Source organism: Juglans regia, chromosome 8, assembly GCF_001411555.2.
Source record: "Juglans regia cultivar Chandler chromosome 8, Walnut 2.0, whole genome shotgun sequence".
Classification (NCBI taxonomy): domain Eukaryota; kingdom Viridiplantae; phylum Streptophyta; class Magnoliopsida; order Fagales; family Juglandaceae; genus Juglans; species Juglans regia.
In genome coordinates, this window is record NC_049908.1 from 16,627,349 (window position 1) to 16,635,093 (window position 7,745).

Genomic DNA, 7,745 nt, shown 5'->3' on the forward strand with positions numbered 1-7,745 from the left:
GTGGTGCACTCAGTGGCTATGCACTAGACGAGAAAGAGTGAGAGAGATGCACGGTGAGAGAGCTCTTTCGGGAGAGTTAACCGAACGTGAGAGACAGAAACAGAGAGGGAGATTACCGTGCGGCGGGGTGGCAAGAGGTGGACCTGGGCTGACGGAAAACTTCACCGGCAGTTTCTGGAGCCGCAACGTGAAGGAGTGCTCGGTGGTTAGTGGTTGTAATGGCTCACGGTAGGAGGAGAAACATCCTCTATTTCGGGACTGAAAAACACAGGCTTGCGGGATGCCTATCGAAGGCTACGGGTTCACGGCTGGGTCACGGTGGCGGCGTAAGGCAGCGTTGAGGAGGAGCATGCGGCGACTTGACTTCCTTGGGAGGCTGCGCTTTTCCAGGAGACGGTTGGGTAAAACTGTGAAGATGCAGGATGGCTTGTGGCCGTGCGCGGGCGAGTCTCTTGCCGTGCGATCCGCTTGCTCAGTGTCTCACGTGGCGCAATAGTTGCCCGCAGTTGCTGACCTCCTTGTATGAGCTGGACGCTCTCACGGTAATGGCATGCTGCTGCGGCTGAGGCCGAGACGGACGCGATGGCGCACAGAGAGGCGTTGAGCCTAGGCGAAGGACGCTAACGGTGGCGTCGGTTTTACGTACGTGGAAAAGGAGGTTGGCGTCGAACTAGGAGGGGCTGCACGATGGTGATCTCTGGAGGCTGGATGCAGCGAGGATACAAGGCAGTTTCGAAGGTCTGGATGAAAGTGTAAAATTATACAGGTGCTAAGAAAAACCCTAGAGAAAGAAATGAGATAGACGTGCACCGTGTAGTGTCGTGCGTGGGAGAAAAAAAAAACAGAAATGAAAAAGAAAAAAAGAAATAATAAATAAAACAATAACAATTAAAGTCCAACAATAAAATTATTCATTAAAGCAAAAAGAAGCAAATTTAAAAACAAATATTAATTAATATCACCAAAGCACATAAAAATAAATTTCACAACTTAAAAAATTATAAAATAAATCCAACGAGAAAAATTCGATAAATTTTTAAAACAAGAACAATAATATTTAAATTAATTAAAAAAAATATTCCACATAAAATAAATAAATATGCTAAAATACGGGGTATTACATCCTCCCCCCCTTAAAAAAAATTTCATCCTCGAAATTTGCTTAGCTAACTGCTGCTACTTCCAAAGGGTTAATCACGCTTCCGCTGCGCACTCTATGGAGTTGAATTCAAGCCTACACTGCTTTGTGTTGATTCCTGCTTCGTGCTGTGAAATTAGTCCTCTGAGGCTGTTTGGGGTTCATACTCCCATCTGGTTGCTTTGGACAATCTCTGACGAGGTGGGTGTGCTTTCCACATCGAAAACATTGTCCAGTTCTCCTTCTGCAATCCCCAAAGTGTACTACATTGCATGACTTGTAGGAGTTATTCTGTTGATTGTCCTGCACCTGTCTCTGGCTTGGGTTGTTCACTCGCTTCATCCTCTTCCATGGTCCTTGATTCTTGTTCGAGGGAAACCCCAACAGCGTCGGCCCCTTCCTCTGCTCCTGAAGTTCAACACTTCTCTTGAGGCCTCGCTCGACTATTGTGGCCTTATCTACTAATTCTGAGAAGTTCTAGATCTGAAGGGCAACCACTCGCTCATAAATATGGTTATTTAGTCCCTCCTCAAATTTTTGGGTCTTCTTCTCCTCATCGGGTATAAGATATAAGGCAAAGCGTGATAGTTCAATATATCTGGCCGCATACTGGTGCACCGTCATGGTACCCTGTACTAAATTGGCAAAGTCCTTGGCCCTAGTGTCCCTAATCGATCTTGGAAAGAAACAGTCAAAGAAAATCTACTTGAAGTGGAGCCAGCTAACCACTCCCCTCCCATCAGCTTCCTTGATGGTTCTCTCTGATATCCACCATCGTTTAGCCTCACCGATCCGTTTGAAGGCAGAGTACAATACTTTCTGTTTGTCAGTACAATTTAAGACACAGAGTATCTTCTCAATGTCCTGGATCCAATCCTCAGCTAGGGTCGGGTCGCCACGACCATCAAAAGTGGGAACCATCTGATTGAACTGCTCTATGGTTCATCCATCCTCTTAATTTCCTGCATTCAAGCCCCAAGACTTCGAACACGACGTCGAGCAGCCATCCTGGAAGACTCATCCTTGGTTAAACGTTTCAAAGGAAGAAAAAATAATAAAGTGATAACTGCCCGAAAAATATAACTACTACTTAAGCTGTAAATCACGAATCAATAATCTATTACTTGTAGTTCGTAGAATTCTAAACCCCAATTCAAAAATTTATTTCCTAAAGTCCAAAATTTCAAGACCTCATATATCAGAGTCTACGGAACTTCAAACTTGGCCTTTGATCAAGCTTATTTACACCTATAAAATCTAACCCTTAAATCTTATAAAATCATTTTCTACATTCCATTAAAAACTAAAAGGATCTAAGACCTTAAACGTCATGAAGATCGGTTCTTGAAATTTACAAAGTTTAATACCTCAAATTTCCTAGAATATAAGCCTAAAAGCCTAACAGATTCTAAAACCTTAAATACAAATTTCATCATCTCTTAGTCCTAGGATTTCTACACCTCAAATCTGAAATTTCTTCCTAAACCCACAGATATCTAAACCTCCAAGGTTTATAGTATGCAGAATTCAAACCTGACTCTGATACCAACTGTAACGCCCCAATGGAAGGCCCAAACCACATGGCCTATACTCCAAAAAGACTAGTCAATGATACAATTGGAGCTACATTGGAACCTTATAAAGAGCAATAACTTCTCCTTCCCAAGCAATGTGGGATCCCATACACCGCCTACCCTTATCCATATCATATGGGGTATCACAAACGCTCCAAGAAACGCTCTAAGAAACGTAATTTTTAACACGACGATACAAGCTACGCTACGACGCTCCAAGTAGGACTACGTTCGTCGTAAGCCTTATGTGTGAGGTTCTGCTCCCTGACTAGGGAGTGGCTTCACGGAAGCGCATGGCTGAGTCAGGGGGTTCCCAACCCCCACCACGTCTTCCAGTCTGGCAGAGGACTTTTGTGGACTTATTAAAAACTCTGCCTCAGGCTATCCCGGAGGTCAGTGTTCCGCTTCGGCAGCCTAAGCATGTTAAGGGAGAAGTATTTGTGTAGTTTACAAAGGAAGAGTTGGATCGATTTGCAGTTTCGTTTCGGTTTTTGTTAGTCTTGAAGTTCATGAAGCAGAGGCCTTCTTTGGATCGTATTAGAGGTTTTATACATAGCCGATGGGGTCTTTCGACGCAGCCTGTGGTATCTGTGATGCGCCGGCCAAGAAATGTTTTTGTATGCTTCTCGAATGAAGAAGATTTCCTGAAAGCTTTATCAAGGGAAAGCGGTGATATTGAAGGGGCTGCATACCGGGCATTTCATTGGATAGTGAAGTTCCAAGAAGATGAGGAACCTGCGCAGGTGCCAGTGGGGCTTATGCTACCTGACCTTCCACCGAATCTTTATCAAGAATCATACCTCAGGAATATAGTGGCTCCGATAGGTACATTTTTACGTAGGGATAATGCAACGAGGTGTGCAACAAGAATTGATGGTGTGCAAGTTTGTGTCCTTATGAATATTGATCAAGAGCCAATATCTTCCTTTTGGATTGGAATGCCAAGACAGCCTGCAAGTATATTCCAAGAAGTTGAATATGAAACTCTGCCAGCCTTTTGTTATTGCTATAAAGTGCAAGGACATAATCTGAAAACATGTAAGACTAAGTTCAAGGAAGGGAAAGACTACAAGAACTTGAGGAATATTAAATCTAACCGAGTTTGGGTTCCTAAGGAGAAGGAGGATGCGGTTAATACGGCAAAAGATTCATCAGGTAAGGCTATCGAGACATCCTCTGTTTTGGTAATTCATAATGTAGAGGAAAATGAGTTAAAGGATGGAAGTAATGAAGGGGTGGTGTCTTTAGATGCTGAGATTGATAAGGGAGAAACTGAGAGTGATCGGGAAGTAGTTGGGGCTTTAGAATCTGGGATAGATGTGACAATGTTGGCAGAATCAAGTGGAGCGGAAAAAGACTTGGTTTTGGTTATGGGTAATGACCAGGTTCTGCAACCTGTGGTGGGGTCTGATATGGAGGGTCTGGACGTTAACTCTAAGGAGCAAATAGGAGGTACACGGGCTTCTAGTTCGGAGGACTTGCAACTGGTGGTTTTTGACCAAGATCATCTTGGTATGGAATCAAAATCTGAGGATGAGATGGAGGTGGCGCATCCAGCGAAGGAGAAGGACGGAAATTCTGATTCTGAGTTATCAAAAAAGAAAGTAAATTTTACACGAAGGTTACGAAGCTCAACACGGGTTCCAAGCAGGCCCTCTAAACAAATTCAATGATGAAGAAAGTTATGTTTTGGAATTTAAGAGGAATTGGAACGTCGAATAAGAGATTACGGAAGCTAGTTCGTGTACATCAGCCTTATGTTTTATTTCTGGCGGAACCTTTTTGGGATGACAGTCAATTGAGTTATTGGTGTGATTATTTTTCGTTTAGTGCATGCATCTCTAATGCGGATAAGGCTGGGAAGCTTTGGTGCTTCTGGGTTGCTGGGATACAGGTGGATGTTGTGGGAGGCTCGGATCAGTATTTAGCTCTAATGATTAATTCAAACATTTTGATATCAGCTGTATATGCAAAGTGTCGGTATCTAGATAGACGAGTTTTATGGGAGGATTTACTTAATGTAAATGTTGTACAGATGCCTCATGTGATTTTGGGGGACTTCAATATTTTGCGGAATGATAGTGAGAGGCGTGGTGGAGGCCTGAGGCTTCTCATGGCAATGGAGGAGTTTTCCTCATTTATTGATGCTGGTGGACTGGTGGAAATGCCGTTTATAGGAAATAAGTTTTCATGGTGCAATGGGCAATCGGGGATGGCTCGATCATGGGCACAGCTTGACAGAGCTATGTGCAACCTGAAGTTTTTGGAAGTGTTCCCTGCGGTGCATAACCAGTACCTGCCTAGGAGGTCTTCAGATCATTCTCCCATGTTATTGGGTCTTTTGGCTGCTTTGTCCAGGTATGGCCCTTCTTCTTTTAAATTTCATTTTATGTGGACTACTCATGAGGATTTTTGGAGATGTGTCTCGAGTTCTTGGGAGGGGGGGAGTTTGTGGAACTGGTTTGTGGAAGTTAGCAGAAAAATTGAAAAGATTAAAATAGGTGCTTAGAACGTAGAATAAAAATATATTTGGATGGACTGGTAGACATATTAAAAATTTAGAAAACAAAGTGGAAGAAGGGGAAGCTAGTTTGCAAGAGAGGGTTTCAGAAGATGCTAAAATGGATGTTTTAGCAAATAAGATGGAGCTGGATGTTTGGTTGAAAAGGGAGGAAGATCGACTTGCTCAACGGTTTAAGCATGATTGGATTTTACAGGGTGAAGCTTCATCTTCTTTTTTTAAAGCATTACAATCCAGGAAACATAATGTAGTAATGGAAATGAAAATGTCGGATGGTAGGGTTCTTAGTTCTCTGGTAGTCATTCATGAGGAGGCTTGTGTTTGTTTTGAGGAATTTTTAAAGGCCACTCAGTCGAGTTCTTTGCCAAATTTGGATGATTTAATTTCGGGTGAAGTATCGGAAGAGGAAAATAATATTTTTAGTGGTCCTCCTTTGATGGAGGAAGTTAAAAATGCTCTTTTTTCAATTCCTAAGGATAGTAGTTATAACAGCCCGCTAGAAATTCATTGGTGGAATTTCTATTGACTTTAGGAATCTCGTGAAACCCCCATAAATTTTTACGAATCGACCAATCGCACAGGTTTTAGTCTGTCATCATAATCAGTATTATCACTCACTATGGTGCAAGATTTATGAGTTTAATTATTTGTGGTAGTTAGAAGTATCAGATTATGTTTTGGTCTATGCCATTAGACTCAGTTGATTATTTAGGATTTTATAGCGTAATAACCATTTTTCATAATTCCGGACGAAACTTCTGTTGAAAATTGTGAAATTATTTTTAGGGGCACTTTGGGGTTGAATTTCGGTAAACGATTTTCACTATAGGTTAATATGAATATTTGAAATTTTTCAGTACTAAGTTTATTATGTATTTTTTTGGAGTGAATAGTAACCTCGATAAGCGCACCTAGTGCAGTGTTTTCAAAATCACAGTGTGAAATGTCCAAATTAAGTTGGAGGAGTTTTATTTGGACACTTGGCAGGATCTTAGCCACACATAGTGAATAATATTAGAGACTTGGTACAAAGAGGAACCATTAGATGGATTTGTGAAGGAAGTCAAGGTGTGACATCATGTCACCTAAATAAAACTTTGTTTCATCTGATCAACTAGATTGTGCCAAACCAAAGAGGGTTTCAACCCTAGCAAAATCCTAAATGGTTGGAATCCAATTGAAACCCCAAAAGGTTGGTTGAAACCGAAATCCTAAACGGTTTTTCCAAACCCTAAAGTTGGTCTCCAAACCCTTTTTAACCCGATTTCTAGCATTGTGTTTAATCACTTGAAAAAATCACTTCTGTAATGCCCCGGTCCCGCACGGGTCGGAGAGTTACTTCCCACTTAAACTCACAAAAATCTAAACCTTGAATTAATCTTATAAAAATTATCTGCTATAGTCCACAAAGTAAGCTTGTCGGATCTAAAAATCCCAAAACATCAAAGTCTCAAAACTCAATCATAAAATCTTACAAAATCTAAAACCTTAAATATCCACCTAATCGTCCTTATAGTCCTCAAGTTCCTATACTGAAATTTTTACATCCTATGAACCCACATAAATCTAAACCTCCAAGATTTATAGTATGCAGAATTCAAATCTGGCTCTGATACCAACTGTACCGCCCCGGTCCCGCACGGGTCGGAGAGTTACTTCCTAGCACTTAAACTCACATTCCAACAATATAAAAAAAATAGACTCCAAATTCCCAATATCATTTAGAAAATTTGATTCAATCTAATTTCCTCAATATAACCAATTTTCCAAAATGCCAAGTCATCACAACAGAATAAAATTTCTTAATAAAATTCGACAATACTAAAAAAAAAAAAACTTCCTATGCTTGAACCACTACACTTAAATCATCTCACCCAATGCCTCATAATCTTGATCCTCAGCTGAACCATCTTAATATCTAAAAAATATTGTGGAACATGAGCATTTATAAAATTCAGTATGCAGAACAAGACATTTACTTTCAGAATGCAGAAACAACATATTTTCTTTCAGAATGCATAAACAAAACTTATTACAAAACATCAGAGCAAAATTTTTCAGAAAGACAAACTTGTTCTCAAAAAGAAAGTCCTTTGGCATATCCAACTGAAACATTATAATCATATCATCTCTTAGCATCACATCGGGACAAATACCATATTTAACCCCCGTGGTAGGGTTATAAACCACCATTATACTCGTGGCTGGGCCGTATTCCATATTTCACCCCTGTGGTAGGATTATAAACCACCATTATATCCGTGGCTAGGCCGTATACCATGTTTCACCCCCTTGGTAGGGTTATAAACCACCATTATACCCGTGGCTAGGCCGTATACCATGTTTCACCAAATTAAAATAATAAAAATAAACCTACTAAAAATCCAAACAATTTTAAAATAAGAGAATAAATTTTTGAACAAATAAAAATAATCTTTCAGTAAAAATACACTAAAATACGGGGTGTTATAACTTCCATATGCTATTAATTAATCAAATCCTTGTTATGACA